Source organism: Odocoileus virginianus, chromosome 33, assembly GCF_023699985.2.
Source record: "Odocoileus virginianus isolate 20LAN1187 ecotype Illinois chromosome 33, Ovbor_1.2, whole genome shotgun sequence".
Classification (NCBI taxonomy): Eukaryota; Metazoa; Chordata; class Mammalia; order Artiodactyla; family Cervidae; genus Odocoileus; species Odocoileus virginianus.
The window spans coordinates 8,968,145-8,996,129 of NC_069706.1; the positions used below are offsets into that span (position 1 = coordinate 8,968,145).

The 27,985-nt window shown below is 50.9% G+C and overlaps 1 protein-coding gene and 1 long non-coding RNA gene across 4 annotated transcripts in view; both read right to left on the reverse strand.

The window, feature by feature from the left end:
• EMP2 (epithelial membrane protein 2) overlaps positions 1–10,332 on the reverse strand; it is a 44,338-nt gene extending 34,006 nt beyond the window's left edge. Inside the window, exon 1 of the mRNA XM_020894787.2 lies at positions 10,225–10,332. The gene's annotated coding sequence lies outside the window, so the exon portion shown is untranslated. The remainder of the gene's footprint in view (positions 1–10,224) is intronic.
• A 7,459-nt stretch (positions 10,333–17,791) lies between these two features.
• On the reverse strand, positions 17,792–27,755 carry LOC139032773 (uncharacterized). 3 transcript variants are annotated; one of them, XR_011485373.1, is made up of 3 exons: positions 27,583–27,755; positions 20,749–25,342; positions 17,792–18,987 (listed from the first exon to the last, which is right to left on the reverse strand). It is a non-coding gene; the product is annotated as an uncharacterized lncRNA (long non-coding RNA). The 3 variants fall into 3 exon arrangements; XR_011485372.1 differs by lacking the exon at positions 17,792–18,987 and having other exon boundaries at positions 19,564–23,075; positions 23,457–25,342; XR_011485371.1 differs by lacking the exon at positions 17,792–18,987 and having other exon boundaries at positions 19,564–25,342.
• Between the last annotated feature and the right edge of the window lie 230 nt (positions 27,756–27,985).

A 27,985-nucleotide genomic window follows, 5' to 3' on the forward strand; every position in this document is an offset into this window, starting at 1 on the left:
GAGAATTATACTCACTATTTTGTGATAGTGATACATGCTTAGTCGTGTCTGACTCTTTGCAACCCCATAGACTGTAGCCCGCCAGGCTCCTCTGTCCAGGGAATTTTCCAGGCAAGATACTGGAGTGGGTTGCCATTTCCTCTTCCAGAGGATTTTCCTGACCCAGGGATCAAACCCAAGTCTCTCACATCTCCTGCATCGGCAGGCAGATTCTTTACCACTGAGCCACCAGGGAAGCCCCTTCAATGTGTATTATACTATAAACGGAAAGTCAATATCACTTGCCAAGTGACTGACATTTTAGTAATACATGAAAAAAAAAAGAGCGTATTACAGTTTGTAACATTGCCTGTATGCTACAGAAAGCATTTCCAAATGCCTGTGGGCGTGCAGACCGCACTCTGGGAGGGCCGATGATTAAGCCTCTTTCGGGCTCTGGCCTAGAAGAATGTGACCCCATGTCATGCTGACATGGGGATGCTGACGGTGCCACTTGGGCCTGAACCAACTGCAGCGGGTGGGGAGGGGAGCAGCTGCCCTCAGCCCTTCTCCACGCCGCCCGTCTCCACCCCCGCAGCCTCCTGCCCGCTTCTCATCCAAGGCAGGGGGCCTCCCTTCTGCCACTCTTCCCGGGGGTGGACTGAAGAGCAGGAAAACCAGGGACTCCTGGGGGGACGCCCTCCCTCGGCTAGTCACACAACAGAGACTTTTAGCACCTACTGCACCCCGCCCAGGTGGGCTCAGCGGTAAAGAACCCGCCCGCCAGTGCAGGAGACACAAGAGATGTGGGTTCGGTCCCTGAGTGGGGAAGATCCCCTGGGGGAGGAAATGGCAACCCACTCCAGTATTCTTGACTGGAGGATCCCACGGACAGAGGACCCTGGCGGGCTACAGCTCAGAGGCTCGCAGAGCATCAGGTACAACTCAGCACGCACTGCACACTTCGCTCTGAGCTAGAGAGTGCTGGAGAAAGCCCAGGGAGCTCAACAGATCTGGGCCCTCAAACAAAGGCCGTCTGAAGTAATGGAAGTGATCACCGCTTAGAAAGAGGACTCCTTCTCCATTCCACACACACATCTGAAACACAGGAATCAAGATGGCTTTGCCCAGGGCAGGGGTGGAGGTGAGTTCTGTTCTCTGTGACCAGGCTGTTAAAGGCAAAGGACCCTCATGTGGTCCAGGACCTTCAGGACTGAGAAAGCTGACTTGAGAGGAAGAACACAGGCCTCTAAGACATCCATCAGCACACTGGCAGCAAAGACACTTTCTTGGCCCAAAGGACCAGGGTTTTTTCAAGAGGACTCAGATGTCTGTTAAAAAGAGGGATGTAATGGGACCCAACCAACCATCCAATGGAACAGTGTCTGCAGAGTCCGAGAGTTTGTTGGAGTTTAGTTGTTAAGTCAAGTCCGACTCTTCATGACTTCTATAGATTGTAGCCCACCAGGCTTCTCTGTCCATGGGATTTCCCAGGCAAGAATACTGGAGTGGGTTACCATTTCCTTCTCCAGGGGATCTTCTGGACCCAGAGACTGAACCCGCCTCTTCTGCATTCCTTACCCCTGAGCCACCCGAGAAGCCCCCAGGGCCTACAAGACTGGGATTCAAATCCTAACTCAAAATTCTTAAGACTCTGTTTCTTCATCCATAGGGCAGAGATGATGATTCTCCTAACCCCAGAGGGTTGTTATTCATTACGAATGAGACAGAGGCTGTAAAGCTATGGCCCAAACTGCTTTGCACCCTATAAATGCTATGGCAAATTATTGCTGTTAACACTGGCGAAGTGTAAGTCATTTTCTCCTATTCTCAAACACCAACCTACAGCACAGTTCCAGACCCTTTATGTGTCTCTTTGAATTCTCGTGAAAACCCCAGACTCCCACTCCTAATGGTCTCCTCGACACCTTTCCAGGGATCTCATAACGGCCCTGTTGTGTGTGCGTGCTCAGTCATGTCCCACTGTTTGCGAACCCATGGACTGTAGCCCACCAGGCTCCTCTGTCCATGGAGTTCTCCAGTCAAGAATACAGGAGTGGGTTGCCATTTCCCACTCCAGAGGATCTTCCCAACCCAGGGATCAAACCTGAGTCTCTTTCATCTCCTGCATTGCAGGTGGATTCTTAACACACCCTAAATGGACCACATTACCCCCTCCCCAAACTACCACTTGCCTGTTGACAGCATCCAGACAGAAAACCATGACGGCCAGGAGAGGTACACAAAGGGATGTTTCAAGGGGCCTGCTCCCTGGAGGCTGAATGGCACAGGTTATGCCACCATTGGATTGCCCCCACCTAGGCTGTCTACCATTGCCCCCCACCTCCTAAAGCTCCCCACTCCAAAGCTGCAAAACTTGCACTGCTTCCCGAATTCAGGGAGGACTTTTTCATCATTCCTGAACTTCACGTACACACGTTAGGGCTTCCTAGGTGGCTCAGAGAGTAAAGAATCCACCTGCAATTCAGGAGGTGATTCCTGGGTCAAGAAGATCCCCTGGAGAAGGAAATGGCAACCCACTCCAGGACTCTTGCCTGGGAAATCCCATGGAGAGAGAAGCCCGGCGGGCTACGGTCCACGGGGTCGAAAAAGAGTCAGACATGACTTAGCAACCGCACTGCCACCACCACTACCACACTTATGTAACTCTTGAATATATTTTCTCGGAAACAAACAAGACTGCAGGCCCACAGTCCATTCCTTCCTCTCCCCGTCTGCACAGGCAGCCACACTGATTGATTCTGATATGTCCTTCCAGTCACTTTCCTTGCATACGTGTAACACGTATGAGGCCATAGGAACACTGTTCCTTTCTGTTTGCTTTTGTGTATATATTTATGTATATTTTATGTATATTATGTGTATTTTCCCATAAATTGCTTTGTTACTTATCAACCTTTCTGTATTGGTACACAGAGATGGACGTCCAAGTTTTTTCCTCTGAGATCTAAATTTTTAGACAATTTTGATTGAGAATATAATTGATGTACAATATGTGAGTTTCAGGTGTGGTACATTGTGATTTGACATTTGCACACATTATGAAATAGCCATTATGACCAGTCTAATAGTTAAATACATTATATCCCCGTGGCTTATTTACTTAATAGCTGGAGGTTTGTACCTCTTAATCCCCTCCACCCACACCCACCCACACCCACCCCTTGAATCTTGTCTTTTTTTAATTTTAATTTTTATGCTTTTTGGCCACTCTGCGTGTGGGATCTTAGTTCCCTAACCAGGGACAAAATCCTATATTGGGAGTGCAAGTCTTAACCACTGCACTGCCAAGGGAATTTTGCTTTGACCCTGAATTTTGCTCTTTTTAACTTCTGTAAAGTGTTAGTTGCTCAGTCTTGAGAGCTTGTTTGGAGGTTCTAGCAGGGGAGCGCAGCTACTCGTATACCCTAGACTGAAGACCGGCCCTCCTCTATCGGGGATGGTTGTCCTCTTCAACCGAGCGCACAGCTTCAGGAGGGACGCACATGGAGCGGTGAGGGAGGAAGGGGACACCCGCCTAGCCAGCCAGATCAGCCGAATCACCCCTGGCGATCAATGGGGTGACAGATGTCGCAACCAGATCGCCCTCACATCCTAGTCGCTCAGTCTTATCCGACTCTGTGACCCCCATGGACGGTAGCCTGCCAAGCTCCTCTATCCCTGGAATTCTCCAGGCAAGAATACTGGAGTGAGTTGCCATGCCCTCCTCCAGGGGATCTTTCAGACCCAGGGAGCAAACTCAGGTCTCCTGCACTGGAGGCAGATTCTTCACCATCTGAGCCACCAGGGAAGCCCTGACTTCTGTAAGATACTCCCTAATGTGACTGATGGATATTTAGTTGCTTCTTTCCCTTTCTCTTTCTTTTTTCGTCGCAGTGTTGCAGTGTGAACATCATCACTCCTGCTTCCCCAGCCAGGTTCATCTGGATGTGGAGGGAAGCGCCCTTCCCCTTCATCTCCACCAACCAGCTCAGCCCGCAGCCCTGCCCTCCCCTCCTGCACCACGCACTGCAGGCTAACGAGACATGTGCATCTGCTCCAGCAAGACTTCTGCCCGCACCCTCTGTCTTTTCTCTCCCTCATTTCTGCAAACCTGGAGCCATCACTGCCCAGGAGAATTCTAGGGACTCTTCCAAGCCCATCTGAAGTCTGACAGGCTTAAGGAAACTCTTGCACACCATGACATGGTCTCCCCTGAAACCCCATCTCGTGACTCTGCTCCTGGCACGTACATCCTTGTACCCACCATCTTCTTCGTGGGACAGAAACCTCCTTTGAAGAGAGGGAAATCCCCCTTTGCCTACACGGCTCACTGCCCAGAGTCACAGCCATCGGGATGAAAGTGGGCAAGCCAGACTCTCCCTCAGCTTTCCTTTGGTTCAAGCAAACCACAAACACCTTCAGCCTCTTCCTCGAACATCAATATTCCAACTCTCTCAATCCCCGGAACAACCATCCAAGGCATCGGGGGGGGGGGGGGGGCATGATGACCCTCATCAAAGATGCAGAGACTCCTTTGGAAGTTGAGTGGCACATCAGGTCTGAAGCTGAACGTTGGGGCCTCTTTGCAAAAGAGGAGCTTAGGCGGGGAGCTCACAGGTATTTCAGGATTGTTGTCAAAAGGATGAACATCTCGGGAGAAGGAAATGGCAACGCACTCCAATATTCTTGCCTGGAAAATCTCATGGATGGAGGAGCCTGACAGGCTATAGCCCATGGGGCTGCAAAGGGTCAGACAGGACTGAGCGACTAACACTTACACTTACGCCATCTCCCCAAAGGCAGTCCCTTTCGCACTAAGATTTTTACCAAACCCAAGGATCATCATTGCTTATTAATGACACCTTTCCATTATTAAAAAAAAAATGCTTTAGAGTTTAAAACATCAACTTCAGTGTTTAACTCTATGCAGTAGTGAAACTATGGATTTGTGTTCTATTTGTGTTTTTTTTTTCCCCAAATATCAATGGAGAAAAAGACATTATTATCTTTTTTTTTTTTTTTTTTGGTTTCACATTCAGCTATGAACTTTTAAAAATGATCTTGATTACCACCACTGATAACACGCTTTGGGAAACATTCATTAGAATAAGATAAATGAGACTTGGGTTACATGCATTCATTGCAAAAATTGTTAACTAACTTCATTTTAAGGAAAGAAAGCTCTCCAGAGAAGTCTGTGATCAAAAGCATCAGAAAGGGAAACCTTCAAAGTGACTTCTCTATTGGACAAACTTAGTGATCTTAGGCTTACAAGCAGTTTGCACTGAGAGACTTAACCAGTCCCTCTCTGCATCCTGCAGGGTGAGAGATGTTTCACATCCAAATTTCTCAGCTCAATTTTGGCACCAAATATCCAAATATCTAGAGCTTATATCCCTCAGCTCTAGATCCAGGAGTGCTAGGAAGCTTCTAGAAGCTGATGTTATCTAACCTGTCCAAGGGGGACAGGAAGTTGGAGAATCTCTTCACCTTCAATCCCTTTCTAGATCAACTGAAGCCTGGCTTCCCAAAAAGGTGCGAGTCCTGGGAATTTGACTATTCAGGTCAACAACTCCTTGTTAAGCCCTGGAGACACCATGTGAACAAACCGTGTCCTCAGACGGGAAGACGGTTTCTCTGCAGCCCCCAAGTCTTCCTACTTCCTGCCTGAGGATGGATGATATTCCCAGAGCCCAGCAGCTGTGGCTGGGAGTGACCCAAGGCCAGTGGGAAGTGACCCACTGCCTGAGCATGGCTCTTGGCCCACCTTTCACTGATCAGCACATGAGCGTGGAAACTCAACATCCTGGATGGATGACACATGTCATAAGGGTCCCTGGGACCTGGGGGACCATAAGGGGACCTGGCCTAGGAGCCCACTGGCAACTCACAGTCATCCAGCCCCTTGGCAGTAAGTCCCCAGACCCAGTTCTAGTCCAGGTCCTGCTGCCAACCTGCTGAGTGACCTCGAGTGAGTCACTCCACCTCTCTGAGCATCCCGAGCAGCTACACTGGGGCTTTTTAAGGCCCTTTGTTGTTGTTCAGTCACCAAGTCATGTTCGACTCTCTGTGACCCCACGGACCCCAAGCACGCCAGGCTTCCCTGTCCTTCACTATCTCCCGGAGCTTGCTCAAACTCATGTCCATCGAGTCAGTGATGCCATCCAACCATCTCATCCTCTGTCAGCCCTTCTCCTTTTGCCTTCAATCTTTCCCAGCATAAATCGGCTCTTTGCATCAGGTGGCCAAAGTAATGGAGCTTCAACTTTAGCATCAGCCCTTCCAATGAATATCCAGGGTTGATTTCCTTTAGGATTGACTGGTTCGATGTCCTTGCAGTCTAAGGGACTCTCCAGCATGTTCTCCAGCACCACAGCTTGAAAGCATCAGTTCTTTGGCACTCAGCCTTCTTTACGGTCCAACTCTCATATCCATACTAAGGCCCTTATGCCCCTGAAAGACTGATCTTAGCCCACGGAGGCACAGGGCGCTCTCACCCCTCCCAGCCTCTGCCCAGGGCTTAGGCGCCTGGAAGAGCCCCAGTGACGAGCTGGGACAGCGAGTGCTTCTGTGGTTGTCCAGTCACAGGCCGGTGCTCTCAGTGGGTGGCAGCTCTGCCTTGGGTATTTTTAGACTGCCCCCCTCGGCCTGTCCCTAACAAGAGCCAGACGCATCTGACAATCCCCAGCCACGGACGGGTCCTGCCAAAACTGCACTTTGGGGTCGCTCCTGCAGGGAGCTGGGCTCCATCACTCCTGGGGTGAGAAGGAGCGCCTCTCTTCCCAGTACCCCCACCCCACCCCCCTTCTTCCCTGGATGAGATGACGCCAACATCCAAGGGTCAGGTCCCAGTTCTATCTAAGGTGCCAGCTGCCCTGGTTCCCCATTCCAGCTGTTGCTGCCAATCGCCCAGTAAGAGGTCCCTGGAGCCCACCCCCCTGTCCTGGAGTGCTGCTGTCAGCCTTCAATGGCCTCTCCTGGAAGGACCCTGCTCTCCTCTTTGGGGGGATGGTTGTCACTACCCTGTGACTGAAGAACCCACCTCTGCGCCACTTTAGCCTCTGACGCCAGGGTCAGAGGCCTCATTTGCCCACAAAGCTGGGTAGCAGCCACATATTGCAACACACACATACACACACACACCCCAATCTGCCTTCCCCAGGACAGTCAGCTAGACTCCTGCCTTCCAAACAAATCCCACCGAGCAGCCAGCAATCCACCACCACCCCATCTGGCCTGGAAAGGCATTCCTGTGTTTTTGTCTCAACAGACTTCCCTTCCTGGTCACGTCTGACAGAGTTCAGTGTGACAAAGAGCCAGCCTCCGCTGTGCCCCTGTCAACCAGGGAGGCCCCGGACGGCAGGGGAGTAAGTGCAGGCCTGGGATGAGACATGGGCCAGTTGAGCCTTCCTGGGAATCACCCGTGGCTGGAAAATCGAGAGTCTGTGCACACACACACACACACACACACACACACATGCACGTGCTTTCAGCTCCCGCCCTGAAGATAATATACACAGGCAGAGAGAGAAAATCTAGGTGAAACATTCACTTCCATTCTATAAACAAAGGGCCTCAGACAAGACTTGTGTGTGCAGGGGAGTGGCAGGGAGGACAGGATGGTTGTGCCCTAGATCCACGACTAGCTTCCACGGACCTCTGTCAGCCCCTCTTGTGTGCTGTGTATGCTCAGCCGCGTCCAACTCTGTGACCCCATGGACTCCGGGAGTCCATCGGGCTCCTTTGGCCATGGGATTGTCCGAGCAAGAATACTGGAGTGGGTTGCCATGTCCTCCTCCTGGGGATCCTCCCGACCCAGGGATCAAACCCGCATCTCCTATGTCTCCTGCATTAGTAGGTGGATTCTTAAGCACTGTACCACCTGGGAAGCCCCTCATAAACTGTGCCCTAATCTGGGGCCTGGAAGGCAGAAGAGGCTCGGCCCCGTCCCTCTGGGTGGGGAAGCGCAGTATCAGTGCCCACTGGCCTGGTCCTGCCCTCACCCACCCTCTGGGCCCCCTCTGTGGCTTCCAACACAGTCACCTTTGGAGCCAGATTTCGGGTGAATCTCAATTTCCCCACTGGAAGGACAGAGGCAGCTACAGGCTATGTGGCCCAGTCCCTGCCTCCCACTCCCCAATTCCCAGTGAGGGTGGAGGACGCTGATCCAAAAACCCTAGGTGGGGAAACAGGTTCTGCACCCTCCTGCCACCCCCACGCCCTCCCTCTGCCTCAGGCTTGGCATCTGCCAAGGCCCCCGTGGGCATCAGGGCCCTGATTTCCCCAGAATGGTCTTCCCCCTGCCTCTCCAAGTCCCCCCATGGCATCTCCAGGTGGCACTATGAACAGGGATTAGGGAAAACAGGCGGAGATCCAGAGTGTGGCTCTTGGCACCTACTGGCTCAAGGACCTTGAGAAACTGACTTAAGGTCTCTGGCCTGGCTCTTCCCACCTGCAGCCTGGGAGCGTGGAGGGGCTGGTGCATGGTGGTGGGGTGGTGGGGGGTGGCTTCCAGGAGTGCTGGAGGGTGCCATGCCCTGCAGAGACTCCATCAGCTTCGGTTCCCTTCCTCGTCCCTTCCAGGCTCCTGGGGAAACCTGGCTCCAGTCCCTTCCTCACCCTCCTTCCACTTCCTTATACTGAGGCCACATTCTGGGGAGAGGTGGCCAGCAACCGTGACTGGCCTCCCAGATTTCTATCTGATTCAGACTGAAGCACAGAAGCGGCTGCAGACCCGGTTTAATTGTGGCAGGATATACAAAACATAACATTAATCATTTTCACTACTTTTAAGTGTAGAATTCAGTGCCATTAAATACATTTACCGTGTCATAGAACCGTCACCACTGTCTATACCCCAAATCTCTGCATCCTCCCCAACTCTGTACCCATTAAACAAGGACTCCCCATCCCTCTCCCCTGGCCCAGCTAACCACTACTCTGCTTTCTGTCCCTATGAACTCACCTATTCTAGGTGTCTCTGATCAGTGAAGGCATAAAATACTGGGGCCACTGGCTTCTCAAGACCCTCGCCAAGCCCCTTACCTTACTCCTCACTCTGCTGGTCACCTGTTACCAGGTCCCTGCATTTTAGATACAGCTAAGTTCAAAGATCACCCCCAGCACTTCACATGCACCGCTTTGGAGCCTGGGAGGGGGCACTGACCGTTTTCCCAAACCTGAAACTGGGCTGTCATTCTTGTTCCAAAGTCAGAGGTGGGTTCGGTGGCCTGGAGGGAGGGGCTTTGCAATGTGGGGTCTCCCGCAGATACAGGTGCCCCCACCTAACCCTCATTCTTGAGGTTCCCGTGTCAGCCCCCAAACAGGGCCTCCCTGGGGTGGATTTGGTGGTGGTGGTTTAGTCGCTCAGTCGTGTCCGACTCTTGCGACCCCGTGGACTGTAGCCCGCCAGGCTCCTCTGTCCATGGGATTCTCCAGGCAAGAATACTGGAGTGGGTTGCCATTTCCTTCTCCAGGGAATCTTCCCAACCCAGGAATCACACCCAGGTCTCCTGCATTGCGGGCAGATTCTTTACCGGTGGGTTTAGGACCCTGGGTTTGAGGACAGTGTATAGGCTTTCCATACAGGAACGCTAGCCTCCCCTCGCTCTGGACCGATGGGTGGGGCCCTCCATGCTCCTCCCCGGTCCAAACGCAGGGGAGAGGGGACGGAGGCGTCACCCAAGCCCCTCCACCGCCCCAGACAGAAGTCAGCAGCTTCTCGCCGCTGGGGGGCGCAACGGAGCCGCCGCCGTCGCCGGGGGCCGAGAGGGACCCACCTACCCCGCCTGCGCGCAGCAGGTCCCGCGCGCTCCCACTAGGCGGGGGACCCGCGCCAAGGCGCCGGGGACTCTCACACGACGAGAGGGAGACGGCCCGGGACTCCCAGAGCCCTGGGAGTAGCGTTGACGGGGGCGAAGGGAGTCGCCCTGACTCCTCCCCAAACTTTTCCCGCCCGCCTCGGCGCGAAAGGCGAAGGAAGCAGTCCGGGGGTGGGGAGGTGGAATCCGGGATCCAGGGCGGGCCGGGGGAAGGCGGGAAGTCGGCCCCGGTGCGATCTGGCGGAGGAACAGTGGATTTTCCGCAGGGAGGGGGCCTCTCCCTGCCCCCCCAGCCCCAATCGCAGGGATCTCCCTGCGTCGGGTACTTGCAGGGGCTCACGCCCCTCGCTGTCCCGGCTCTCGCTGCCCGGAGCCCCCCGCCCCGACCTGCGCGCGGCTCCCAGGCGCGCCCCCGACTCACCGGACGCTGGTGGCTGGACCGACCGAAGGGCTGGGGCGCGAGGCGAGGCCGCCGGGCTGTTTTGAAGCTCTGGGCTGGGACTGCGCGCTCTCCCTCCTCCCTCTCGCTGGCGCCGAGCCTCCTCCCCCCGTCCCCCTCCTTTCCCGACACCGCCTCCCGGGGCGTGATGTCAGGAGCCCGGAGAGCCGACGGGGAGGGACCGCGGGAGGCGGGTGGGGGACCCGGGAGGGGAAGGCCGGAGCCCGGGGAGCGCCCCCAGCCCCAGCCCGCCCCCCTGCGCTCCTTTGGGCAACTTTGGGGCAGAGCTGGTAGCCCGGTGCGGGGGGAGGAAGGAGGCAGTGGGCGCTCGAAGGCTCTCTGCGCTGCGTTCGCCCGTCTCCCTCCACCCCTGCGCGTCTTCTCCCCGTTCTCTTCCCCCTCCGGTAAGGCTTAAGCACGAGCGTTCGGGAATCGACTCCCTACTTTAGCACCCCTTCCCTGGCCTTTTTCTCAATGCAGTGAGCTTTTCTTTCATCTTTCCTGCCTCAGTTTCCCCTTCTGGAAATGAAGTCACAGTAGAACCGCTTTCCTTAGGTTACTGTAAGCCCGGAAAGGGTCATACCTGAGGGTGCCTGGTACATAGTTAATCTAAGCTCAATCAATCTAAACTCAGTTAATCTAAACTCAGTTAATCTAAACTCGATCAATCTAAACTGAGTTAATCTAAGCTATAGGCTTCCCTGATGCCTCAGTTGGTAAAGAACCTGCCTGCAATGTAGGAGACCTGGGTTCGATCCCTGGGTAGGGAAGATCCCCTGCAGAAGGAAATGGCAACCCACTCCAGTAATCTTGCCTGGGAAATCCCATGGACAGAGGAGCCCAGCGGGCTACAGTCCCTGGGGTCGAAAGAGTGGGACACGACTTAGCGACTAAACCACCACCAATCTGAGCTATGGTTGTTTTTATTTTCTGACAGAGTCCCTGACCTTGGTGGGAAGTGGCTGGGCAACCAGAGACCCCATCTTAGGACTCCCCCAGAGTCTGCCTCACACAAACCACCACACATGTTTTGAAACCACAGTCCTGGAATTTATTGTCCCTGGAAATGACACCAAAAGACAAACTTCTTTCCACCTTCAGTTTCCTCATTTGGGACTGAGAGGGTTAATCTGCCCTGGAGGCTCTTGTGGGATAAAGGAAAAGGTCAGAGGGGCCTGACTCCCATCTGTGGGGGGTGAGCTGTGGTGGGGAGGGAGGATTTACTGTTGAAAAAGTTGAAGAAATTCCAAAACAGGACCACAACAATATTGCAGTACATTTTTAAGCTTTTAATTGAACAGGTTAATGTTACTGTCACACACCCCAAAATATAAGGCAATGGACTTGTGCCAATAACAAAAGAATTAGAAACTCTTTTAAGAAATGCTCACTTATTGTGTGATAATTGGTCTGGCTGGGAAACCATGCTTAATTAAATTTTCTGAAGTGTTTTTTTTTTTTTTTTTTTTTTGGCTGCGGTCGGTCTTCATTGCCTCATCCAGACTTTCTCTATGCAATGTGTGGGCTCAGTAGTTGCAGAACACAGGCTTAGTTGCCCCGAGGCATGTGAGATCTTAGTTGCCCCACCAGGGATCCAACTGGTGTACCCTGCATCGTAAGGCAGATTCTTAACCACTGGACCACTGGGGAAGTCCCGTGTTGAGTCTTTCTTCAATCCTGATGGGAAACTGTGCAAGGGGAAAGCCTCCTTGGGTCTAGATTAGAGATCCTTAGGCAATTTGAAGCAGCCTTCAAAGGGCCACTTCAAGCCCCATCTTGAGGTTCCCCAGCAGGACAAGTGTCTGACATCCCACATTTGGTTTCGTTTTGAAATTCTATGACTAATCAAGACTTTCATCTCCCAAGCAAGAGATTCTTTGTGGGGCTGGCAAGGGGCCAGGAAGGTGTCCATGTGAACTGAGGTCCCACATAAAAGGGGAGAAGAGGAGATCTGGCTGCTGCAGAGGGGGTCTGTGCAGGGCCCCCCACCAGCAGGAACAGTGATGCCTGCCTGTCCCGTGGCCATCTGGGAGACAGAAAAACCCAAAGGCTCTCCCAGAATCGACAGTCCAGGTAGACGCTGGAGAGGTGTGTTTCTGCTGTCTGCTGAGCCCTCACGCTGTGCTACGAACTCTGTCATGAACATGACACAACAGCCCATAAAGAAACTGAGGTTCAGAAGAGCTACCTAAGTAACTCACCCAAAGGCCCTATCCGAGAGATGGAGTGTGAATTTGAACCCACTCTGACTGTTGCAAGCCTCACTCTCCTCCTCCCACTATATCACTACTTACAAAACATGCACCATGATTTCCGCCATATCCACAGACCAGCTGAACCAGTATTCACCTAATATTTTTCTTTCAATCAATTCTGTTTATCTAACTATGTTTATTTTAAAGAAGGAAGCCCTATATCGTATGGTAAACAGGAAACCAATGCCCAGCTACTGAAAATAGAAGACAAACTTGCAAATATAAACACTACCCAGAGAAAACAGTGTTAGTACCTTCAAACCAGATACTGTTGCCCGAAAGAGTCTATGAGCCTGAGGTTTAGGATCTGTTAAAAAGGGAGATCAGCAAGTGTAAGACAGGCGGTAGAGGCAAGCTAGCTCAGGAGACTTTGTCTTGTCATCAGAACTACCGCAAGATCATTGGCAAAGGAGATACGTTCTCACTCCCTGACTCAAAGTTGGACAATGCCTCCTCCTCCTGTCACCAAAAAACACCTCCCGTTTGCCTGCCCGCGGGGCATGCCCATGCAGGGAAGAACCTGGCCAGACACCAAGATGCTTCTCTAGGACCAGAGAAAGGAATGATGATCTGCATCTCTCACTTGTTTCCAAACCTTCTCCAGAGCCCCATCTGCCTGAGCAATTTACCTGCTGCTTGCACCTCTTAATTTCTTCTCTTTTTAAATATACACCTGGGGACTTCCCTGGCGGTCCAGTGGTTAAGAATCCACCTTCCAATGCGGGGCACGCCGGTTGGATGCCCGGTTGGGGAACTAAGATCCCACATGCCGTGAGGCAACTCAGCCTGCACGCACAACTAGAGAATAGAGAAGCCCACGCTCCGCAACAAAGAGCCCGCAGGCTGCAATGAAGACCCAGCACCGCCAAAATAATATGAAAAAGTAAATATTAAATACACACCTGTCTCTCCAGGAAAAGCGGAGGCCAAAACCTGTTATACCCACTGTATCCTCATTCCTGGTGTTTCAGTAGTAAGTTTGAAACTTCAGCATGGTGTTGGGGGGGGAGTAAGAGTGTGTTTGATTGGGTCCTGGGTCCCAATTCTTCACCCCACTATGGAGCAGTGTATCCACACTGCAGCTGTAATCTCCTGGCTAGTAGATCATACTAACCCCTTGGCCTTGAGTTAAGCCACGTGACCGGCCCTGGCCACTGAGATATTAGCAGACCCAACACAAGCAAAGGCTGGGAACGTGTTTGAGCGGTAGGGCTTGCTCTCCTGTGCTTTTGCCATTTGCTTGAGCAGAATAAACCTCCAGTAGTCCATTGGCCCCAGAAAAAATGTACATGGGAGCAGAGGCTCCCCACGTGACCTGCAGAACTTCCATGTAGGATGCAGAAGTGCTCCAGCCAAGCTGCGGACATGTGAATGAGAAATGATGTCTGTTCTTGCACGTCACTGGGGCATCACGGTTGTCAGTTTCCCAGCTGTAGCCGGTTGATAAAAGGATCATCTCGTGTTGGGAGAGAGAAATGTAAGGAAGGTATCTGAAGGCATGAAAGAACATGGAGAAGTCTAGGGCATTGGCTCAGGGGTGGAGATAGAAAGTAGTTGAAAACTTAGTGACCTCTTGCGTGTCTTTTCTGGCTCGAGTGTTTTCAGGTTCTGCTACCCATTTTTAAAATATTGATTTATTTACTTTTATTTATTTGGCGGTGCTGGGTCTTAGTTGCAGCATGCAAACTCTTTAGTTGTAGCATGTGGGATCTAGTTCCCTGACCAGGGATCGAACCTGCATCCCCTGCATTGGGAGCATGGAGTGTTACCCACTGAACCACCAGCGATGTGCAAAGTATTGATATATCTTGGTCATAATATATGTCTGTTCTGGTTTGATTTTGACCTTGAATCCATATCATCTTTACTTCCAGAGGCAGGCGGATGGAACAGCCTCTGTATGGACCGTTGCGGGTCTCAGGGAATTGGGAAGAAAAGATGATGAACCACTCACTGGCTATTAAAAGCTTCTACATGCTCACATTTCATTGGCAAAGCAAGTCATGAAGCCAAACAGCAAAAACGTCTCCCACTAGCTGTGCTGGCAAGTCACTCACCCCTCAGGGTCCAACTCTATCTTTGCATTTGGCTTACAGTGCTAAATGCTTCGCAGTGTAGGAATATAACAGGCACATCCAAAGGCCTAGCAAGCAACATTTTCTCTTGGCTCCTCTTCCAGATATGGAGTAGGATCCTGCAAACCAAAGCCTGCCATCAGCACTTCTAGACGGGGCTTGGTTGCCTGCCCTTCTTGCCACAGAGAGACATCTGGGAAAAGCCCTTTCGTGCCTGCTGTCTAGAGATTCAGGAAGTCTGAATTCCCAGAGTATGCAGCTGAGAAATACACTCTCTGGAGACCATTTCCTCCCTGTCGCCCACCTCCACAGACAGTGTCGTGGACAGGATGGAGACAATGGTTTCCAGCAGAGAAACAAGCTCTCATGTCCTCCCACTTAAACCTTGGAGCTCTGGGTCCCACCCCTTCTCTTTATCATCAAATTTCCTGCCAGCGTAAGAAGAATTCACAAGACAAATACTGTCCGTTTGACTGATGGCTGATCACCAAAGACAAGAGCCAAAGAATCTCCAAACCCCTGGAAATGTTACCAATGCATGATGTTGGGCTTCCCAGGTGGCCCAGTGTAAAGAATCTGCCTGCCAATGCCGGAGGCGCAGGTTCGATCCCTGGGTGGGGAAGATCTCCTGGAGCAGGAAATAGCCTCACACTCCAGTATTCTTGCCTGGAAAATTCCATGGACGGAGGAGCCTGGCGGGCTACAGTCCATTTGGTCTCAAAGGGTTGGATACAACTTAGCGACTGAGCACACCCATGCCGTTTGGGACTTTCACATCTTTCTTTTTTCCACCATGTAATGAACACAAATGTACTGTGAGCAGAACCTGAGGGTTGAGTCTGAGTTTATCCCATTAAGGAAATGTTTGGCACTGACACCCAAAAACATCTGGCTGCTTGACTGCACTTCTAAGTTTGCATCAGGAGTCTTGGCACCACAGGGAGGGAGCTTCAGACTGCTCCCAGGTTTGAATTTGCCTGAAATACAGTCAGAAAGAGTAACAGGAAGTGTGGGAGTGTGCCCCCACCACCCATGCCTTCACCACCCAAGCGTCTGGAGTCCAGGATGGCCCAGGGGATGATGTTCTGGGCAAGTTTGAAAGCAAGTCCCCATGTGTCTCCCAACACACAAGGCGCGTAGAGACCAGTTCTCTTGGCCCATCTTCTGGAAAGGCAGAGTACAGTTGGGCACCCAGAAGGAAAAGGAGAATAAAAAAGTTCCTGTTGTTAATCGTGTCCCAGGGTGTGCTCTTGTTTTCCTGGGATCTTAAGTACAATCATAAATATTATTCCTGCAGTCTATGAGAGCATCCTTTGTACTTTTCTAAATATTTTTAATTTTTTTTTTTTTTAAAAAAACATCCTTTCCTTCCTTTCTGCCAAGCAATTGCTCAGGAAAACAATATTTTTCCAATCATTTGCTTAAAGTGTACTGACTGTGACTCTTCAGTATGGCAGGCACTGGGAAGATAGCAGGGAACGAGCTGGTCAAAAACCCTTTGCTCCCTGGAACTTACTAACCAGCCCTAGTCAGCTGTACTCACTATCATGCTTGACACTGATACGAGTTTTGTTTTGCTTTGCTTTCTAAGATTCCTGGGTATGTTTGTGTATGTGGGTTGTCTCTTAGGCTGTAAAACCATGGATGCATTCCCCTCAGCTGAGTGACTGTCAACCCAGCCAAGCAACTCCAGCCTCAGGACTGAAGCTGGGCTTACAAGTCCTTAGGAATCTTCGGGTATAGAGAAATCGGGATGCTTTCTGTTTCCTACGGAAGGTACACCCACACACGTACATAGGCATACACTTGCACACCACACTCACGGTCCAGCAGTTCAAAATTCAGAGTGACAGGACAGGAGGAGACCAGAAATTCTTGTCCATTCGATGCTTCCGGGCAGGAAGGTATTTAAAGCATTCTGGGCACTTCTTGATCGTCAAGTTCTTATACCTGAATAGTCGGGAATTCCCTCCTTACCTGGGATAGGAATCCTTCTGGACACAGCCCATTTCTGTTTGCTCCTCTGCATGACCGCCCCTAAGAGGTTGTAGCCCTGGATAAGGCAGCCTGGCGTCCAGCCTCTGCCTCCTGTAAGCAGCACAGAGGAGCTGCTCAGAGACGGGACTTTCTCCCCTCACGCTGTTTATAATCTGTAATTGTATTTGTTAATTTTTTATTCATGTGCTTTCTCACTCATTGTCTTCACTCCCCGATAGAACACAAGGTCCCCAAGAGCAGAGGCCACCTCTTGTCTTGCCCGTGGCTTTTTCATTCATGTCTGACACTGCCGCAGATGATCAGTCAGGGTCTCTGCTAGCCTTTACAGCACATTTATGAAAATCAGAAAAAGTGCCCCTTCCAACCTGATGATTTAGAAAAAAAGGCATCCTTTCGGCACATACAGCTTGGTATAAAGAGGGCCATAGTGTATATGTTAGTTGCTCAGTCGGTACCGACTTTGCAACCCCATGGATTGTAGCCCACCAGGCTCCTCTGTCCATGGATTTAGGCAAGAATACTGGAGTGGGTAGCCATTCCCTTCTCCAGGGGATCTTCCTGATCTAGGGATCAAACCCAAATCTCCCGCTTTGCAGGTAGATTCTTTACCGTCTGAGCCACATCAGAAGCCCATAAAGAGGTCACCTTTATACAAAGGGGAAAAAAATGCTCCTTCCTCCAAGCAGACACAACTCCAAGCCAGGCATATGGCTTAGCAAACAGTCTAGATTTCACCCCTTACCTTTCAGCTAGGAACTCATGTGCCCAAACTACTCACAAGAGGCAGGGGCATCGGAATCAATAAATATTTGGCAAATGAACTAGTGAATGAAATTCAAGTCTTTGGGGATATGTGGGGGTTTTAAGACTTGTCTGCAAATTTTTTAAAATACTCAGTCCATTGAGAGTTCGGCCTCATCTATTCAACCAACAGAACATGGTGGGAGTGATGCTATGTCACTATCAAGCGTAGGTCATCAATAGCCATGCAGGCTCAGCCTGGTTCTCTCAAGTTGCAAGGATGAGCAGTGTCCTCATGGAGTTTACAGTCTGGTGGGGTGGGCTGTCATGGGGACAGCCATATAATTGATCATCTGAAGTAAGACACTTTCAAGAGTGAAAAAAAGAGTTAGTTGCTCAGTCATGTCCAACTCTTTGCGACCCCATGGACTGTGGCCAGACAGGCTCCTCTGTCCATGGGAATTCTCCAGGCAAGAATAGTGGAGTGGGTTGCCATTTCCTTCTCCAGGGGATCTTCCCAACCCAGGGATTGAGCCCAGGTCTCCTGCATTGCAGCAGATTCTTTACCATTTGAGCCACCAGGGAAGACCCTTAAGAGTGAAAGGGATGCTATTTTTTAATTTTTAATTTTATGTTGGAGTATAGCCGATTAACAATGACTTGTGATAGTTTCAGATGAACAGCAAAGGGGCTCAACCATACATATACGTGTATCCATTCTCCCTCAAACTCCCCTCCCATCCAGGTTGCCACATAACATTAAGCAGAGTTCCCTGTGCTATACAATAGGTCCTTGTTGGTTATCCATCTTACATATAGTAGTGGGTACATGTCCATCCCAAACTCCCTTACTAGAAAGGGATGCTATTGATAATTCCAGTGGGACAATAGTCATAAATAAGAACTGTCCTAGGGAAACTGGGGTGCACAAGCACCCTTACTACAGCGAATTAGTGAATTAAGTAATCACTCAAACAAATGTGATGTGTGCTGTGAAGCACAAGGAAGATGGTGCTCTTTGAGCCTGCAGTAATGGGATTTGACCCAGACAGAAATATCAGGGAGGGCTTCCCTGAGGAGGTGTGTTAAAAGGTAGCTAGGAGTTGGCTGGGCAAAAGGGGAGGGAGGAAGCAGCACAATCAAAGGCCCTGTGGGTGGGAATGTAGTAGGTAGGAGGGTCTGAAAGAAGCCAGTGTGGCTGGGAAGGGGGGATGTGAGGATGAGGTTGGAGAAGGCAGTTGGGCTAAGGTAGTTTGAGGACTTCATTCTAGGAGTGATGAGAACAGTTGGAGGTTTTAAGGCAGTCGTGACATGGTATGATTGTTTTTATTTTTTAAGTTCTGTTTATTTAATTATTTGGCCGTGGTGGGTCTTCACTGCTGCAGGCAGGCTTTCTGTAGTCGCAGTGAATGGGGGCTACTCTTTGTTGCGGCACGGGGGCTTCTTATTGCAGCGGCTTCTCTTGCGGAGGCTGTTGGGTGCACGGACTTCAATAGTTGCATCACATGGACTCAGTAGTTGTGGCTCGTGGGCTCTAAAGCGCAGGCTCAGTCGTCATGGTGAACAGACTTAGCTGCTCTGAGGCATGTGGGATCTTCCTGGACCAGGGATCAAACCGGTGTCCCTTGCATTGGCAGGCAGATTCTTTACCACTGAACCAGGAAAGCCCTGGTTGACTGTTGTGGGAGAAGGTTGGGCAGTTGGTGAGAGTGGGCTCACACAGAGAAATTACGAGGTGACAAATGATAGTAACTTGGAACCCAAGATTCTCCTCCTACTTTTAGAATGATGCTGGGTCTGGGAGAAGAATAACCCAAACAAGACTCATAAGTCCCTTCAGGGAGCTGTAGAAGGTAACCTTACATAGAAGTCTGAGGGGTCTGGGGCTCACTTGTAACGGGTACTTCTCTTGAACCAGTGTGAAGGGCTTGGCTTGGTCCATTGGCATGTCCAAGAGTGCAGATGTTTCCTGAAGAGCTGAAGATGTTTCCCAAAGACACAGGGACCAGTTGACTCAATTCAGGTATAAAGGAAGGCTCATTGGGCAACTTCTGTGTGAGCTTCGCTTTGATGGTAGATTCACTGGCAAGAAGAGTATCGAAGGGGTAGGGCTGGTTCCCTGGGACACCTGGTCACATTTGAAGCCTTGTGTATTTACTCTGCTATCTAACTTCCAAAGGGATTTAAGGCAGCTGACGATCAAAGACACACACAATAGAACTGACACAAAAGGAAATAAAAACTACACAGGCTGAGAAGGAAGCAGATATATGAGCCCATTGAGTTTGAAGGGAGACAGCACAAATGAATCACCTGGGAGAATCTATGAACCATGAAAATTCCACACCCCCCACTCCCCCTTCTAGAAGTGCTGGAACAATAGGTCAGATGGTGAAACCCCAAAATCTGCATATTTAACAAGGTCTTTTGCCAATCCCCGACTGCAAAATGTTTCTGATGCTGGTGATGTGTGGACCACAGCTTGAGAAACTCTGTATTAGTCCTTTAACCAAATGTGGTCACAGTCACTGAGCGTCAAATTGAACTTTGGGTTTCCCAACACCCTAGTCATGTGTGAGTTGACATCCTTTTGAGAAAGGTTTTCTTGGCCGATGGAAGGTCACCTTACCTTCCCACAGAGGTGGGTCCCAGGAGAGCTGCCCATCTCTCTACTGCTAGAGAGCACTGTGTGTGAGTGATTTGGTGGGTGGGGGACAGATTGTCACCAAGGCAGTGTGGAGCACCCACCACTGAAATATCCAGGTCAGATGTGTCATCCTGCTGGGACGTGCATGGTGAACTTGGCACTGAGAGTGGAGACAAGCTGGTAAGGCGAGGATTAGGGTTTCCAGCCCTGAAACAGCCTAGCCCCTTGCTGGGAGCGATCCTGGGACCATCCTTGTCCATCTCTCCCAGGTCTAGACAATCCAGGTCACGTAAGCTGCCAGCCTGGTGTGCTATGCTCAGCTAAGCTTCTGTACCATCATTAATCCTGAGCTCCTTGGAATTTCTCCTACTTCATTATTAATCCTCCTTGGGTTTCAGTAGCCCCTTCCTTGCTTCTGAGACCTCTCTCAGGTACTGAGCAATGAGGAAGGGGAAGTGGATGGTGGGCTGGATGGCTGATGAGGACAGACTTTCCCTGGGTCATTGCTACTTAGGGCATGGTCTACAGACCAGCAGCCTGAGCAGCCTCTGGGAACCTGTGAGAAATGCAGGCTCTCGGGACTTCCCTGGTGGTCCAGTGGTTAAGAATCTGCCTGCCTATGCAGGGGACAGGGTTCAATCCCTGGTCCAAGAAGATCCCACATGCCTTGGGGCAACCAAGCCCCTGGGCCATAACTACTGAGCCTGTGATCTAGAGCCAGTGCTCTGCAACAAGAGAAGCCACCGCAATGAGAAGCCCACTCACTGCAACCACAGTAGCCTCCACTCACCTCAACTAGCGAAAGCCCTCTTGCAGCAACGAAGACGCAGAGCAGTCAAAAAAAAAAAAAAGCAGACTCTTAGGCCCCATCCAGACTGGTTGAATCAGAATCTGCATTTTAACAAAATCCCCAGATGAATCACATGTCTGTTAAAGTTCAGAAGCGATGGTGTCCTTATTTCTTCATCCAACAGCTATTTATCTAGGGCCTCTCAAGGGCCAGGCTCCATGCGGTACTGGGAGACAGACGATATGGATGGATGAAAATGACATGGTCCTCAACCCAGTAGAAGGTACAGTTTGGTGGAGGAGCCATGAGATAAATAAATAAAGAAACAAACATGTAATTTCAAGGTGTGGCAATTGCTATGAAGGAAGTGAAAAAAAATTAGTGATCACAGCATAAAAAAATTGTAAGACAGTCTAACAACAGACCAGGGGAAGGAGTTGTATCAGACAGAATAGTCATGGGGGTCTAAGAAAGGAAGGCCTCTCTGAAGAGGTGTCTTTTGATCCTGGAAAGTGGGTGATCCTGGAGGAAGGAGTTGGAAGATTCTGGAATGAATGCTCAAATCTTGTCTGGGATCATGCAATGAAGTGGAATGTGGAGTGTCAGAACTCAGAGTGTAAGATTCTCAGAGAAGGAGAAGGCATTGACCACTCATCAGTATTGGTTCATCCCCTCCCCATGCGGCTATAGGGGCCTCCCCAGCTCACCTCAATTCTGCATCACTCTGAAGAGCTTAAGCCAAGGCTTCAGGAGTATGAAAATCTACTAGACCCTGCTCCAGTGGCTTAGAACCAGCCAACTCCAGGACCTTTTTCATGGCAGATCCCAGATTTGGGGGCCAGAAAACTTGCAAATGAGCCCTTTGGTAGATTAAGTAAGGAAATGTTTTGGTTTTTTTCTGAAAATGATTTCTAAACTTTCCCACTCCCAGGAGTAACCTCCTCTCCAACCACTGGCTTCTGGTGCGTGGAGGGGACCCACAACATCTGTTGAAGTCTTCACATGAGCCCGGATCCTGAGTCACCCTCCCTCCCTGCCAACAGCATCAGCATCACCTGGGAGCTTGTCAGAGATGTGGCATCTCAGGACCTGCCCAGACCGAACTGAAGCAGGATCTCCAGAAGATGCACGTTAGACAGAGAAGCCTTGCCCTACTCCATGAGGTCACACAGCGGCTGGTCCTTGTGGTGGGATCCCAGAGAGAGACGGCTTTTGGTGGTCCAGTTCACACAGATCAGTAGAGCTAAGTGCTGGTCTGGAGAATCTGGAGATGCTCAGCTATCCTGCAAAAGCCTGAGAGAGCCGACCACTGGGGAACTGGGGCCTGGGGGTTGTCAGGGACCCAGGCTGGTCCTGACCGGTCCAGTTTATACTTCCCCAAGTGAGATCCATACACCCTGGCAGTCCTGGCGATGGTTTCTTTCATGAGGTACATAGGAATGCAATTAGTAACACTAAATCATTAATTAAGAATATTGTTCTCGGGGGCTTTCCTGGTGGTCCAGTGGTTAAGAATCTGCCTCCCAAGGCAGGGTACGTGGGTTCGGCTCCTGGAAGGGAGACTAAGATCCCACATGCCGTGGGGCAACCAAGCCCGTGTTCCATGGTTAGAGAGCTCCTGTGCCACAATTAGAGAAAGCCTGTACACTGAGATGAAGACCCAGTGCAGCCAAAATAAAATAAATAAAAATTTTTAAAAAGAAGAATGGTGTTCTCTTTCCAAGTCCCATTCAGTCTCTCTGATGACCACAAGGAGAAAGGCTTTGTTGGGTGCTAGGATGCCTCCAGCGCCTATGGAGAGAGCTTGGTGGTTACAACAGGCACTCCAAGCTGCCTGGATCCACATCCAGGTGCTGCACCTCTGTGTCAGACTGGACTGAGGAACAAAGGAACACAGATGGGCGGCTCATACAACAGAAACTGTCTCACAATTCTGGAGGCTGGAAGTCCCAAGATCAAGGTGTCAGCGGGGTGAGTCTCTTCTGGATTGGATTTTTGGATTTGGGATTTTCCTTGGATTCTTGAGGGACATCTCCTTGTGTCCCCATGCAACTGTATGTGTGTCCTAACCTCCTCTTCTTCTAGGAAAACCTGATGAGATCATTTTTTCTTTAATTACTCCTCTTAAGACCCAAAGTCCAAACAGTCACATTCTGAGGGGTTAAGACTTCAATGAAACATAGATGAATTTGGGGAGAGTACAACTTAGCTAGCGGTGGAACGTTCACAATTTTTTCAACCTCTAGTTGTGGAGCTTTCCCAAATTTCTCAGTTTCTCTGTACCTCAGTATGCCCATAAAAGGAGACGACGGTATCCACCTCATAGGCTGTAAAGGGAGCCGAACAAATTAGTTCATATGAGATGCTTAAAACAATAGTTGGCACCAAGTAGGTCCCCCAGGGGCAACAGCCACTATCAGGCATGGTACCGGGTTGGCCAAAAACGTTTGTTTGGGTTTTTCCGTAAGATGTTATGGAACACATAGGAGATATTCAACAAACATCTGTTGCATGTATGTGTCAGGGAGGAGGAAATTTTTCTCTATCCTTTTAGGTTCTTTTTGCTGGTCTGAGAATTAAACTGACATGAGACAGATTAACAGGAGAAAATCAAACAAAAGTAAAAAAAGTAAAAAAAAAAAAAAAAATGCATGTTTGGGAGAGACCCAGGAAAACTGAGTTATTCCCCCAAATGGCCAAACCCTCACCTTTAATACCATCTTCATGGGTGTGCATGCTGAGTTGCTCAGTCGTGTCCAATTCTTTGTGACCCTATGGGCTATAGCCTGCCAGGCTCCTCTGTCCATGGGATTCTCCAGGCAAGCATACTGGAGTGGGTTGCCATTGCCTCCTCCAAGGGGTCTTCCGTGGGACTGAACCTGCGTCGATGTCCTGGGGTCTCCTGCATCTCCCACATTGACAGGAGATTTCTTTAACACTGAGAAAGAAAGAGCCGCCTGGGGAACCCAAGATGACCAAAAGCCTCACCTAAATTCTTTGTTCAGCTAGAGACAAAAGCGGATGTTGAGGGTGGGAAAGTCATTTCTGGGAGGTGACCAGGAAACACACAGTAAACAAAGGTAAGTTCGTTATGCAAATTCAAGCCCTTGCTTTCTCCCCAGCTAACAGCTTCTAGAGGTTTGGTCAGCCTCCTGCTCCAGGTGCAGAGAGAGACACCCTTGCAAATGGAGATTCCCCTTCCTAATGTAAATGTTTCTGACAAAAGGGTAACCCCTACTCGGTTTTCAGAGTTTTCCAGAAAATAACCAGCTTAAAATAATTAATATGTCAAAGAGACATATTTTAGGGTGGCAAATTCTTATCGTTGTTGTTTAGTCGCTAAGTTGTGTCTGACTCTTTTGTGATCCCATGGACTGTAGCCCACCAGGCTCCTCTGTCCATGGGATTCTCCAGGCAAGAATACTGGAGTGGGTTGCCATTCCCTTCGCCAGGGGATCTTCCCGATCCAGGGATCGAACTCAAGTCTCCTGCAATGGCAGGTGAGTTCTTTACCACTGAGCCACCAGGGAAACCCAGAAAATTCTACCCCCCTACAAATGGCAGTATCGTCTGGGCCAGCAGCTCCCGGGACCCTGGGAAGATGCCAGGGAATCTCAGGGCTTCTTGAGTTAAGGGTCCTAAACCCAGAGTCAGCGCCGATGGGGCTGGAGACGAGCTGTCTTCCTACAGAGCCTGCCCATCTCTAGGGTGGGGGTGTCGCAGTTCACTGGCTGGCACCCTTGCCAGCCCACACCCTATCCTCACCCAACCAGTCGGACCACACCACCCACATGCCAGCCGATTCGTTTGGACGGGCACGGGGCAGGACCCAGCCTGTCGGCCGCCTGTCCTCCCATCCTCCCGCTTCCCAGGTGCCTCCGGTCCAGGTGTTCAAAGTTCCTCGGGCCACACGTGTTTCTCACAAAGAAGAGAAGCAAAGACTCCTGGAAGCTCAGGGAGAAGAGAAAGGGAGGCTTACAGATGGGGATTCCCTGCCCTTGGGGAGACTCTGCTCACAATTGTGGGAAGTGACCCCAAAGCCCAAGCAAGGCTGTAAAACTCTGCTCCCCCAAGGAAGGAAGAGCAGGTTGAATGAGTCCTGAGGTGGTCACCTCTTCTCCTGCTGTGTCCAACTCTGCAACCCCATGGACTGTAGCTCTCCAGGCTCCTCTGTCTGTGAGATTCTCCAGGCAAGAACACTGGAATGGGTTGCCATTTCCTTCTCCAGGGGATCTTCCTGACTCAGGGATCGAACCCAGGTCTCCTGCATTGCAGGCAGATTCTTTGCCATCTGAGCCACCAGGAGAGCGTTAATATTTATTTATTGAGCACCAACCCAGTGCCCGGAGCTCTGTCAAACCCGGGGAGGTGGTGGAAGTGAGATACTCAGAGAAGGGCTCTCAGGGTGCTGACATCAAGTGAGGGGAAGCAGAGAGAAATAAGCCAACAAGTAAATCAGTGAAACAACCTGAGCTGTGATGATGGATGCATGAAGAAACACAATCAGAGTATACAGTTGACAATGGCCAGCTGCGTGGGTCAGGGCTCAGCCGGAGATCTTGGCAGGCCTCTCCGAGGACACCTCTGATGGAGGCTGAAATGATGAGAAGAAGCCAGTCATGCAAAGGAAGGTCTGGAACTGAAGGTTCCAAGTGGAGGGAACAGCAAGCCACAAATGTCCTGGGGCAGGAAGAAGCTTGCCTGGTGTGGGGAATAGAGAGGTGATGGTGTTGCTGGAAAGTGGCAAGTGATAAGAAGTGGTAAGAAGTGAGGTCAGGTGGGGAGGCAAAGATTCCTGAGGATGGTGAGTGTGGCGGGGGACTCCCCAGCTAGGAGGATGCACACGCTTTGGGCAGAGCCTGGAAAGGGCATGCCTTCCCTCCTGCTCCCCCAAGCTGGGACTCCCCCAGTTTGGAGAGAGGATTCCATTGGCTTCAGTTGGGTCACACGCCCACCAGGCAGCCAGGGAGAGGCAGAGCACCTTGTTGGACAGCCCCCTCCCCCACCCCGCCAGGGTGTGCCTCCCAAAAGAGAATGGGTGCTCCCTGCGGAAGAATGGGACCCGGACACCAGGCAAGCAGAAACCGCAGGTGTGCACGGCACTCCACCTCTGGGTTCTGAGCTAGATCCTCAGGCCTAGCCCTGCCACCTGCATCCCACTCACTGTCATCTCCACCCCCCTACCACCATCGCCTTTGCACTTAGGAAATGGGGAAACTGAGTCTGGGGTGGCAGGAAACACAGGGGCTTCTGAGCCGCTGCACCCTAGGAGTCTGCTGCTTCTTTTAGGGGATCCATTATTCCCTTGCCTCCTGCTCTCTACAGCTTGATTACACCCATGTGGGAGTTCGCTCAGTCGCTAAGTTGTGTCTGACTCTTTGCGACCCCATGGACTGCAGCACACCAGGTTTCCCTGCCCTTCAGTGAGAGTGGCCACATGCAACAAGATGGACTTTCTCTGTCTTGTGCAACCTATCTAAGCAATTTGCATCACACCTCATGTTTCCCCATAGGTGAGACAGCATAGAGAGCTGGCTATGTCTGGGTTTGACAGCCATGTGACCTCGGGCATGTCACTTAATCTCTCTGTGCCTTCATTGTCTCATCTATAAAATGTGAATAATACTGCAACTGCCTACTTCATAGAGTTGCTGAAAGATTGGGTTCACACACTAAAGCATGTAGAAAAACATACATCCTTGGCATGTATTCCATTTGGAATGGTGATGCATTCTTTCTAAACCCCTATGCACTGTGAAAATCTGCATTAATTTCTTTCATTCGTTCATCCAGCCAACACTTACCGAGTACTTGCCAGGCCCAGAAACTCAGAGCAAAGAGGCCAGACAAGGTTCCTGTCCTGGAGGAACTTAACTTTCTGGGGGTAGAGATAGACCATGAAGGAAAAAAACCAAATCAATAAAGACTTATTTTAATAGTGTTACATGTTGGAAAGAAATGAAACAGGGTGAGAGACACAGCCTGTTTTAAGCAGGCTGATCTGGGAAGGCCTCTCTGAAGGGTGACAGGTGGAAGAGAAGAACCACGAGCCACGGGAATAAAGAGCAAGTGAAGGGGCCCTGGGGGGGAAAAGCAGAGGTGTTGGGACCGGAATGAGCAAGGGTGGGGATGGCAGGTGGAGAGATCAGAGAGCTGGGGACCGCAGTGAGCAGCTCTCACGGGTCGTGGTAGGAGTTTACTTGTTAATGGTGGTGATTCAGTCGCTAAGTGATGTCGGACTCTTGCGAACCTATGGACTGTAGCCCGCCAAGCTCCTCTGTCCATGGGATCTCCCCGGCAAGAAAACTGGAATGGACTTGCCATTTCCTTCTCCAGGGGATCTTCCTGACCCAGGAATCGAACCTGGGTCTCCTGCATTGCAGGCAGATTCTTTACCGACTGAGTTGGGGCAACATGAAACCCATGAAAAGTTTCAGCAGGGGAATGACAGATCCCACCCATGTTTTCTGAAGGCCACGGTAGCCCCCTGCCAGGAAAACAAAATTAAGGGGGCTTGGTTGGAAGAGGAGGCTTCCCAGCTGGTGCTAGAGGCAAAGAATCTGCCTGTCAATGCAAGAGAGGTAAGAGATGCAGGTTCGATCCCTGGGTCGGGAAGATTCCCTGGAGGAGGGCATGGCAACCCTCTTCAGTATTCTTGCCTGGAGAATCCCAGGGACAGAGGAGTCTGGTGGGCTACAGTCCATAGGGTCTTAAAGAGTCAGACACAATTGAAGGGACTTAGTACGCACGCAAGGGTTGGAAGAGGAGAGAGTAGTTGTGGGACTTTTGATGAGGACCCATCCCCAGGTCCCTGCAGAGTGTTTAAATGGTTACCTGGGCAACCGCCATCCCAGAGCACAGCTCACCGCCCAGCAGGCTGGTCCTTGTTTGCAAGACTGCAGTATTCCAAGACTGAAAGAGAACTTCCTGCGTCCTGGGTGCCCTGGGCAGACAGTGAGTGCTGCGGCAGCCCTGCCTGCATCTCCAGTCCAGGATCAGCCCAGGTCCGTCAGTCCTGCCAGCGCCACATCCTCCGGTCCTTCCCACCTCCGGGGAGTGCCCCGGGCAGAAATCCGGCCCTGCCCACCCTGGACGTGCTCTGATAACCTCCCCAAAGGGGAAGCTGTTTGTTTGGAAGGAAATGGTGCAGAAAGAGGCAGTGGCCACCTTGAAAATAGGGCTGGGGCCTGCTTCAGGGCCAAGCTGGAGCGTGAGGGCTGAGATTCCAATGGCTGAG